Source organism: Apis dorsata, unplaced genomic scaffold (assembly GCF_000469605.1).
Source record: "Apis dorsata unplaced genomic scaffold, Apis dorsata 1.3 scaffold_104, whole genome shotgun sequence".
NCBI lineage: Eukaryota > Metazoa > Arthropoda > Insecta > Hymenoptera > Apidae > Apis > Apis dorsata.
Window position 1 is genome coordinate 61,862 of NW_006263402.1, and position 7,941 is coordinate 69,802.

Below are 7,941 nucleotides of genomic sequence, written 5' to 3' on the forward strand. Positions count from 1 at the left end.
TTTTCTTTAGAGTATTTAGAAAAGATCGATCGAAAGGGGGGGACGACGACAATAATCGTACCGATAACAATAATCGATCGTCGAACAGAAGATTTCGAAAATTTTCGAACATTTTCTAGAAGGCTCTTATTTTTCGAAAGATATCGATAATCGTAAAGAAATTAATATCGACGAGTGAAAAAGACGGTTAAAAAATGATATATTTTAAGTTGAAAGATTATTCACAAATTTCGTTTCACTCGTAATTTTACGCTAAATATTTTTTCCTTTCTTTCTTTTTTTCCTTTTTTTAACTCCATATGATCGCGTTAAATCGTTGAAAATAATTCAACGATACATTTCTCGCGGCGAATTCGTAATAAAATCAGGTGACTGGAAAAAGGACGGGAAGAATAATTTTATACGGTTCGCGGATTAACCAGTTTCACGAGAGAGAAAGAGAGAGAAAATAGAGAAAAAAGGGAAAACAGAGATACTCGCGATTTTCATTATGCAAGTGCAAGTGATTCTTATTTTACTTTTAATAGAATGTTGAAACACGATAAAAGGGAGTTCGTCAATCACTAGACATATTCTTTTATTTCGTTTCTCCGATTAATCCTTTGTATCACGTTATTTAATAAAAAAAATCCTCATAAGAGCAATCCAAGGAGCATAACACTCTTTTCATTTGATAAAAAAAAGATTTTTTTCGCATTCGATCCAACGCTCTATGAATGAAAACATCCAATTATAAAAATCGAGCGATTCAATTTTTTATTTCTTTCTTTAATCCCTTTTCAAATCACCACGTTACTTTCCTTTCTTTTTTTTTCTAAAATTCTAATTTCAAGTAACCAATTTGTTAATTGTTCTAATATTACAATCATTATAAAAAAAAAAAGAAAGGAAAAACAATACGTTAAATATCTAAATCCCACGATAAATACAAATTTTCCTCGCGACAAAAATTGACCAAAAATTACTTTCACCAATTATTCAAAAAACTTAGGATTTACATTTACATGCACAAATAAAAATATATATATATATTTTTATTCGTGATAATTATGTTCAAAGCGCGCCGCTGAAAGCGAGGTTCGGACTCATAAGCACGAATCTGCTCAAAAACTCGAAAGAGAAAGAGAGAGAGTCTCATCCCTTTTACAAGCGGAGGCGAAAGGAGGGTGGGCGAGGATGAAAGGATGGACGGGAGCGGGTTAAAGCTTGCGTTTAAGAGGGGAGAGAGGCTTCCTCCCGGGGGACAGAAGTTGCATCGTATCGCAATGACGATAGCCGAAACGGTTGCGAGCAACGTCCCTCCGTCCCCGTAATGGCCCCGGCCGGAATAGTTTCAGAAAAATGGCCCCGCCGGCCGAACTTAAATAAACGCCGGGCCCGGATAAAACGATTTATTGGCGCGCCGCGAGTGGATAACGCTATCCATTTGTACGTAATTCCGGCCACGGTATCCTTCCCCTCACCCATCCTTATCCGAAATTGTTACCGGACGAAAATTCGTCGTCGTCGTCGTCCGGTGGAAACCGTTTCGAGGTAGCAGCCTGACGAATTTCAATACACGTTGTACGATTGTTGTTCTTTACGCGTGTGTTCTTTTTATATCCTCCTCGATAAGAAAGTGTTTGCCACGAAATGTTTGGATCGATTTTGGAGATTGGAAATAAATTATACGATTTTTAATAAATTAATAATTATTATAATTATTGTGCGAGTAAAGGAGGAGTAACTGTAATTAATTATTGTAATTAGAATTTTTTAAATACTAAGAATATAAATACAAAGCAAAATTTAATCACGAGTACGAGTGTCGAGATGGAAAAATAGCTGTTAATTAAAAGTGCATGTAACAGGATGGAGGCAGCAAAATCAATTCTATCCATCCTTGTGAAATCTCCCGTTTTGATACAGTTTTTGTTTTTTATCTCGACTATAAATACCGCGACTCTTCCTAGCCTAGAGAGATATCGTTCGATTCGAGTCGTAATTCTTCGTTCCTTCGCTCGTATAACGTCGAATCTATCATTGACCCGATCCAATCTGGACTCGGTGGCCGACTGATCTTTTTTTTCTTTTTTTTCTTTCTTTTATTACTACGTGTACGCGTTCCAGGGGAGAGAGGAGAGGGGAAAGGAGGTCACGAGAATCTCGACCGCCATTCAAAATTCTCCATGTTTCCTTGCTTCGAATTTCTGTATCTTTTGAAATATCGATCGAAATATCGATTAGAGGAAAATTCGTTTTTTATTTGTTTATCGGAAGGGATTTGGGAAAATTTAATGGTTCTAAAAAAAGTGAAGAAAGAAAGGTTTAAAAATGTAGGGGGAAATAATGAATTTGAGATGAAATTTCTAGAATTAAAAATACAAGCTTAAATAACAAATTTTCTTTGCTCAATATATTTTGTGCACATTTATGTAGATTTCTGAAAAGATTCTGAAAAAAATAAACATCTTTCTCAAACACCCCTAAAAACCAAATCGTTTTCCTGCACGCGATCTCGAGAGCACATCGATCATCGAGCAACCCCAAAAAAGACAATTCTCTACGATTTCCCTTTCCCTCGATTATTTCCCCACGTTACGTCTTAATTATGACGTTCGTGTCGTCGACGAATCTCGAGCAGAATCTTCGTGGAAAGAATGTGGCCGAATTAAGGAAGGGGAAGGGTAGCGAACGTGACTTAAATCCATTGCGACCCCCACGAAACTCGACGGGATCGTTTGTAACCGTCGATGGAGCAGTTACGCCACGGGGAGAACAGCCTCGAAATAGAGACAACGGGGGCCATAGGTGAGAACGAAGCCAGTTAAAGGGAGGATTGGAGGTTCTGGGACGAAATGGAAGAGAAGTGGGAACGGTCTCTCGCGAGATAAGGAGCGTTGAAGATGAAATGAAGGGAAAGGAGGGAGGGAAATAAAAGGAGAAAGATGTAACCGAGAGAATGTAACGTGGCTGGTAATAAAGGGATAAGAAGGAGAGGAAAGGAAATAAAGGGGTAAATTTTGCGAGAGAGAGAATCGTAGAAGAAGATATTTTTCCTCGTTCGTTAAATTTGTATTTTAATAATATATTATAATAATAACGAGATACGTGGATTTGATCTTTTCTAGAATTTTCTAAATGTATAAATATCACTTTGACTATACTTCGAAATTATTTTAATCTCTGAGAGAACAAAATCAATAATCGATAAAGAAAAATCAACGTAAAAAGAAACGAGTAAACGAATAGACGAGTTAAAACAAAAATAAACCAAATTTCCCTTAATCCCCTTCGCTGCACGATGACAGACGAGTAACTCGAACGACGCTCGTATCGTCGAGCGCATTATCCCTCGCGATCGTGAGCAAATCTCCCAATTCAGCCCCGCGAATGTCTTTCGCGGAATGTCCCCTCATTTGCGTCTCGCCAAGCTATCAGCTTAACGCCTCGATGAGCCTGAATCGGAATCCGAGCATCCGAAGAACGACGTCGATTCGTCGACACACGCGTCTTCCCGGAGACGAAGAAGCTAATCCGACAACGTCGTCGTTTTAAATCGTAGTTGTGTCCAGACGTGATCGACATATATATATATAAGAAAAAGATGAAACAGCTTTGTGAATATTTAAAACGAGTTACGGATCCTATTTCCGCTCGAGGATAATGGTAAATGTAACGAGGTATGAAAAGCGATAAGGCGTGTCTTTCCTGTGTCTGACTATTTTATTGATGGCGAACTAGTTGCCTTTCCTGGTGGTGGAGGGATATCTTCGTTTGATGAGCATTCGATGTTAACAGAAGAAACTCGAAATGATCGTCAAGGGAAATAGTCACTTTCGAATAATCATCATCTTTCGTTCCAATCCACCGCAATTCCATAGCAATTCAACTATCGCTCTGTAAATTTTTAAACGCGTCTACGATACGTTATCGATGTGTCATCGTCGAAACTTTCATTCACCGTCGAGAAAAATCGATCAATTTCGAAAGTAATTCGGCGTATATCGTATAATTTCCACGTGGACACGAGGTCGTACAACGCTTCCACCATCCCGGTGACATGTCGCGGGGTTACAACGTGTCCCGTGCGGCAGCACGCGTTTCCTGTTTGCTGTTAAATAAAGCCTTTAGCCTCGGCCGGACGAAACTAACGACGCGCGTTTACCGTGCAAATACCGCTGCCATTAGTTCTGCGCGGATAGAAGGGGATATTAGCAAGTTAAGGGATAAATTTATACGATCGTGCTGCATCATTGCCATCCACTTTCGTTAATTAGCTCATCCCTCTCGTCCTTCTGTGTCCGTGATTTGCTCTTTTTCTTTTTATTCATCCACGTTGATTTGGATCAGGCTTTGTGTGTTTTTCGCTCGGCTCGCGTTTAACTCTCGATACGAACGTTGTCGAATAATGTTTGACCGATTCGTGTCGATAAAATATAGGTTACGATCCCTCCCCCTCTCTCCTCTCTCGTGGAGCTTGTTAATCGGTCGCTTTGACTTCTTTATTGATCTCGGGGTATTAACGGTGGATGGAAATTGATTCGAATTGGCCAGCAGTGTAAAGGGGATTAGATTTTGTTGTTATAACGGACAGTGGCTGTGATTTATCGATGTTGGCTTTTCAAGTTAAGGACTTTCGATTTTGGACATGATTCGTGTAGTTTCGTTTTATTGGATGGAGGTATTTTTAATTGTGCACGGAAAGAGTTAAGTTAATGATATTATATAACGATATTAAAATAAAAATATTGTATTTCGAGAGATTAGGTGATTGAATTTTAAAGTGTTATGTATGAAAATATATTTTGTTTAAATAAAAGGTTTATATCTTTTAAAATTCATTTATAAATTTATGATGGAAATTATTTAAAGTGTTTAAAGTAACATTATATTTAGTCGTATAGTAGACAATGTTCATTTATAAGAGAAAGGCTACCAACAAGCAGTCGTGGCCGAGTGGTTAAGGCGTCTGACTAGAAATCAGATTCCCTCTGGGAGCGTAGGTTCGAGTCCTACCGACTGCGACAAAGAGTTGTTTGAAAATATATTTTGTTTAAATAAAAGGTTTATATCTTTTACAATTCATTTATAAATTTATGATGGAAATTATTTAAAGTGGTTAAAGTAACATTATATTTAGTCGGATAGGAGACGATGTTCATTTATAAGAGAAAGGCTACCAACAAGCAGTCGTGGCCGAGTGGTTAAGGCGTCTGACTAGAAATCAGATTCCCTCTGGGAGCGTAGGTTCGAGTCCTACCGACTGCGAAAACGAGTTGTTTGAAAATATATTTTGTTTTTTATTTAAAAATAATTTTTTCTACACTTTATTTTTCATATTTTACTTTTAACATGTAACGTTTTTATTTAGTAACAAAATATATTATTATATATTTCTTAATAACAATTGTGGTTATTCACAAAACTTTTTTTCTAAAAAAATAAATAATATTTGAACAATCTATAATAATAATATCATTATTACTCAAATAATATTTGAATAATAAGGATATTTTTAATATTTGTAATAATTTACAAATGCTTTAAATCGAGAATATAAAAGTTATCAATTGTTTTTAGAAATAAAAACATAATTTTTTTTATGCAACAAGAAATTTTTGTTTGATATTTCAATAACCAAAACCACTCAGAAAGCATCCTTCCCATCCCCCTTGCACTGAGTACAAAGAGTGAACGATCATCGATGACTGAGAAGCTGAAACAAAAGTCAACTTCTCGAGTCTTCCTCACGCTCAGGGAAAGATGCTATCCCTCCTCATCGTGGCTGCATCAACTCTACGTTAGGGCAGAGCTTTGAGAAGATCTACTACAGAAATGATCCTGTGAAGTACGATCTTGATTTACACAGCCACAATGATACAATATATAGCCAATTCTGTACTTTCCCTACTGCGAGAACTCGTTTAACGACCTGGCCCTCTATGAGAAAAAACTTGAAGTACTTGAAGAAAAAATTATGATACTCATATCACGTGTTATCTACTTATGAAGTTATATAATTAAATAAACATTTTTGTTGAAATATTTTAAATAAGAATCACAGAAAATTTGGTATATTTTTATTCCTTATTTTATATGACCACTCATAAATATTTTGCCACCTTATAAAAAGTGTTATTTTTATTAATATAAAATTTAGATGAAATTGAAATAAAAATTATTAATACAATTTAATAAAATCGTATGAATAATTATCACAAAATTTCAAAATATCTATCAAATTTAATAAACTTTTAAACGTTTCTCGACTATACTTTATTTAAGGAATAAATTATATCAATTTTCGAAATTAAAGAAGTTGCAACAATATTAATAATTTCCTTTCTTCAAATTCTCAAGTTCAGAAATATCGATCGCGAAGCACGCAATAACTCCAAACTCTTAACTGCAAAGACAAGAATAAAAAAAAAAAAAAAAATCAAGTGTAAAAAGTTTCAGGAACACTGCACAACGTTTTAATTAAAAGATTGAATCTGCGCGATCGGCCACGATCCAACGATTAATTAACAATTGCCCGTTCTCGTTCCCCGTAGTAGTTGGGAAAAAATTTACATGGAAAAGTTGCCATTTTCATCATCGATGTAATACATTCTCGAAAGTTCAACGCACGGTTACTTCCGTTGTGCTCCACGTACGCCAAACGAAATTGGAATAAACAATTCATCAGACGTTCCGACACGATGGAATTTGTTAAAACTTCGAGAGGAGAATTTCATTGGATGCGTGGATAATGAAATTCTCGTTCTGATTGAGATTCGATTACCTCCACGTTACTTTTGACGTGGATACTGTGTTTTGGAAAACGAGTTTAATCGTGATGGATGGCATAAATACTCGTGTTGCGTTCGAGTTTATCGGTTGTGATAAAAGATAATTAATTTCGCGAAATTTCATCTCCATGGAAAACAGATTTTCGATAATTTCGATTTAATTCTGTTTGCAATTTACATCTTTTAAAATGGACAAAATTATCGTCGAGTTTCTTATCTAACATCTCTCTATCTTCTAACAATCACCGATCAATTAGTATATTTTATTCGATTTTTTGAAAGCTTATCAAATGATAAAGAAATATCGATGATTAATCGTTAATCGATTTGTTTCTTAACTTAACTTAATTCGAATCAAAAAATTTTATCAATCTTTTATCAAACTCCTAATCCTTTCTTTATCTAATGAAATTAACTTTTGAATCCCTAACTTTAAAATTTTTCTAAACCATTACTTTAAAAATCTCTGGTTTAGAAAATCGTACAGAACATTACAGAAAAGTTAAAAATAGCTATCCACGAGTTCCTCGACGAATTCTCTTCCTCTCTCTCTCTCTCAAAAAAAAATCTACTCCGTTCCACTTTTCACGATGCAACAATGCAATATCCGGTCACGGTGGTCCGGATATTTCTTCTCGCCGCCATTTGCATGACACAACGTCGAATTAGCCGAACACCATCGGTGAACGTCACGTTGCTAGTTCGGCGTCGAAAAACGCGGGTGGACGCGTGGGCGTCGCTGAGTAACCCGCGCACAGTGGGTGGACACGTGTGTTCCTTGTTTGCCGCGTGGAACGGGCCGCAGCAAAGCGTCAAGACACCGGTAAACAATGCGAGCATACGTTACATCGGCCATTGTGCGTGCACCACCCTCGGCTCTCCCTTGTCTTTTGGCCGCAGCCTTCTTTTTCTTCTTACTTTTCCACTGTTCTTTGTTAAGATGCAACTCGCCTCGCACCTTTTCTCGGTAATTTTCGGTGTATTTTTCACAGATGTAGCACGGTTTTCTTATCATCTTCAAGTAGGTGGATAGCGGTTGAATGCAATCTCGATAAGAATGTATAATTTTATTTTCATTCTCTTTCTCCATTCAAATTCTTCAACTCGGATTGCCATTGTATTTGCTACATCCGTCGATTGATGATTTTTTTTTTTTTTTTTTTTTTTT

At 36.4% G+C, this 7,941-nt stretch overlaps 1 protein-coding gene and 3 non-coding genes across 4 annotated transcripts in view; 2 read left to right on the top strand and 2 right to left on the bottom strand.

Moving 5' to 3' along the window:
- Nucleotides 1-7,941, bottom strand: part of LOC102677150 (mannosyl-oligosaccharide alpha-1,2-mannosidase IA-like) — a 191,985-nt gene that overhangs the window by 41,539 nt on the left and 142,505 nt on the right. The gene's annotated exons all lie outside the window — the stretch shown is intronic.
- Nucleotides 4,925-5,006, top strand: Trnas-aga. Its single transcript has one exon. It is a non-coding gene; the product is annotated as a tRNA-Ser (tRNA).
- Trnas-aga lies at nt 5,169-5,250 on the top strand. Its single transcript has one exon. It is a non-coding gene; the product is annotated as a tRNA-Ser (tRNA).
- On the bottom strand, nt 5,625-5,840 carry LOC116185132. The gene has a single exon (XR_004149913.1). It is a non-coding gene; the product is annotated as a small nucleolar RNA U3 (small nucleolar RNA).